Raw genomic sequence first — 3,671 nt, 5'->3', positions numbered from 1 at the left:
GGGCCAATTCTGAGGTCAAGGCCACTCTCTGGACCTAGAACTCTGGCCAGTGAAGGATACCAGCCTGGCCTGGCCCCTCATCCCAGGGACTTTCCTGCTTTTGCCCCTGAGCATGAGGCCCCTGGAAGGGCTGATCAGGCACAGGGTGTGGAGAAGGGACCCTGAAAGGGGAGTTACCCGTGGAGCTGAATGCTGAAGGACAGGGATGTAAGAAAAGCTGTTACCGTGGAGAGAAGAGCAACTTCGAAGGCCAGTGGGGGGTGCGGGGTTTGGAATGAGAGGAGACGGGATGTGGGCAAGGCCAAATGGAGTGACAGATTGAAGGCAAGTGAGTCTGGCTATGGGGGGGAACAGGAGAGCACAAATGGGCCCCAGGTGCAGGGTTCTGAGTCAGACTCTGGGTCCCGTATCTACTTTGGGAAGGCTTATGCGTGGCATTATTGTTCTCATGATACAAATGGTGGAATGTGAGATCGACAGAAGATGGGTTGAGAAAACATTGATGGAAACATTTAGACATGTGATCAATAAACATTTAGTGAGCAAACCTACCATGTGTGAAAAGTGGGAACAGAGCAGGGAACAAAGTCCTTCCTCTCATGGAACTCAAGGTGTGGGGTGTGAACACAGAAAAAGACACGAGTGAATGAGTAACAATGATGATAAGTGACAAGATCAACACAAGGGACATTCTCCACAGAAGATAGACAAATGGCCACTAAGCACATGAAGAGATGCTTGACCTTCCAAGGAAACTTCAGGGAAATACAAACTGAAACCAAAAGAAGACACTACTTCACACCTATGAGTATGACTATAATTTAAAAAAATTTTTTAAGTGGCTCCCAGCTGGGTCAGTCAGAAGGGCATGAGACTCTTGATCTTAGGGTCAGGAGTTCAAGCCCCATGTTGAGCATAGAGACTGCTTTTAAAAAATAAAAATAAACAAAAACTGAAAATAGTGTTGACAAGGATGTAGAGAAATTGGAGCCCTTGCACACTGCTGGTGGGCATTACAATGGTAGAGCCGCTGTGGAAAACCTGTGGTGGGTCCTCAAAAAAATCAAACATGGTGGGGTGCCTGGGTGGCTCAGTTGGTTAAGCAGCCAACTTTGGCTCAGGTCATGATCTCACCATTACAGAGTTTGAGCCCCACATCAGGCTCTGCGCTGACGGCTCAGAGCCTGGAGCCTGCTTCGGATTCTGGGTCTCTCTCTTCCCTTCCTCCGTTAGCATTCTCTCTCTCTCTCTCTCTCTCTCTCAAAAATGAATGAACATTAAAAAAAACATCAGGAGCGCCTGGATGGTTCAGTCGGTTAAGCGTCCGACTTCGGCTCAGGTCATGATCTCACAGTTCGAGGATTTGAGCCCCACATCAGGCTCTGTGTTGACAGCTAGCTCAGAGCCTGGAGACTGTTTTGGATTCTGTATCTCTCTCTCTCTGTCTCTCTCTCTCTCTGACCCTCCCCTGCTCATGCTGTCTCTCTCTCTCAGAAATAAATTTTTAAAAAACATAAAAATTTAAAAAAATCAAACATGGAATTACCCTATAATCCAGTCATTCCACTTCTGGCAATATGCCCAAAAGAACTGAAAGCAGGGACTCAACCATATATTTATACACTGATGTTCACAGCAGCAATACTCACAATAGCCAAAAAGCAGAAACAACCCAAACGTCCATTGATGGATGGATGCAGGAACAAAACACACTCCATCTACAATAAAATAGTATTCAGCCTTAAAAAGGAAGGGCATTCTGGGGCACCTGAGTGGCTCAGTCGGTTAAGCATCTGATTTCCGCTCAGGTCATGATCTCACGTTTCGTGAGTTTGAGCCCCACATCGGGCTCTCTGCTGTCAGCACAGAGCCTATCTTGGATCCTCTGTCCACNCCGATGCGGGGCTCGAACCCACGAATCGCGAGATCATGACCCAAGCGAAAGTCGGATGCTCAACCGACTAAGCCACCCAGGCGCCCCTGAAAATAAACATTTTAAAAATTATTTAAAAAAAAAAAAAAGGAAGAACATTCCAACACCTCCTACAACATAGATGAAACTTGATGACATTATGCTGAGTGAAATCGCCCAGACACAAGAGGGCACATGCTATCTAATTCCACTTATATGAGGCACCCAAANCATAGATGAAACTCGATGACATTATGCTGAGTGAAATCGCCCAGACACAAGAGGGCACATGCTATCTAATTCCACTTATATGAGGCACCCTGTAGACATGTTCTGTCTGGACAGACATGAACATGTCTGTAGACATGTTCACAGAGGACAACAGTAGGGTGGCAGGTGCCAGGGGGCTGAGGGGAGAGGAGACGAGGAGTTAATGTTTCATGTGTACAGAGTTCCAGTTTGGATTTGGGTGATGCGTGTACAGCATGTGAATGTACCTAATGCCACTGAACTGTACACTTGAAAAGGTTAAATGGTAAATTTCATGTTATATATTTTACCACAATTTTTTTAAGTGTCTTTCAGTATTTTGAGAGAGAGAATAAGCATGCATGTGAGCAGGAGGGGCCGAGAAAGGAGAGAGAGAATCCTAAGCAGGCTCCACGCTGTCAATACCAGAGCCCAATGTAGGGCTCGGCTTGATCTCACAAACCGTGAGATGGTGACCTGAGCCAAAATCAAGAGTCAGACACATAACCTACTGACCCAGCTTCCCCCACAATAATTTTTTTAAAGGTGGGTCAGAGGGGAAAATAGTGCTGGGTAGGGAGATGCTATTCTATATGGGGAGGTCTTTGAAGGGTTCATTGGTCAAGTGTGATTCAAGTAGAGATGTACGTTCCAGGGGAGAGAGCATGGGGAAGGGTGGGCACTAGGCAGGGGCCCAGGACCTGGGCCAGGCAGACACCACAGAGGTGCAGAAGACGGACAGTTCCAGGAGATGGAAAGTCTTCAGGGGAACCAGAGGGAGGTCTCAGGCCTCACAGGGCTCTGACTCAGGGGCTGGGCTTGGGTGCGGGGGGAGAAGTGAGTGGGGCAGACCCAGAATGGAGGAGATATACCTCCAAAATCTTAACTGAAGAGAGCATGATAAAGGGACAGTGCACAGAGGTGCAGGTGGGGATATATGAACAAGGACAGAGAAGCACCCAGATTCACAGCAGGAGGAGCCACCACCACTAGGCCTCAAGTGCCACAGGGAGGTAACAATGCCAGAGCCTGGACAGGAGCCCTGGGGCTGTGGATGAGGAGCCACTGGACCAGAGCTAGAGAGGAATTCAGTAGGGGAATGGATACCTAGCTTCTCTCTCTTCCTGCTCTTCATTCTCCTGGTGATGCTTCCCCTTGAATGAACCCAATCAGTAGCCAAGGGCAAGGGAACCTGAGTAATCGGTCTGCAGAGGTCAGCCTCCCAAGGCTTGGAGGAGGGCAGAGAAGGGAGGCGAAAGGGCCCAGAGGGGCAAATGGAGAAAACCCAGCACAGATGGTGATGCCATTTGTTGAAATGAGTAACACAAGAGAAGGAGCCCTTTTTGGAAAATTAGCTGGCTGGAAGAGAGCCCAAGGTAGGGGCCTACTCCTCGGATGCAGGGCAAAGGAGTACAAGGCATATGGGGGCTCCTGGGGCTGAGGGGCTAACCCAGGGGCTATTCCAGGGTTCGAGAATCTCAGGTCTGGTAGAATAGAGGGCCCAAGGCAG

The sequence above is a fragment of the Crocuta crocuta genome, unplaced genomic scaffold (genome assembly GCF_008692635.1).
Source record: "Crocuta crocuta isolate KB4526 unplaced genomic scaffold, BGI_CrCroc_1.0 scaffold217, whole genome shotgun sequence".
Classification (NCBI taxonomy): Eukaryota; Metazoa; Chordata; class Mammalia; order Carnivora; family Hyaenidae; genus Crocuta; species Crocuta crocuta.
This window is presented reverse-complemented; position numbering follows the sequence as displayed.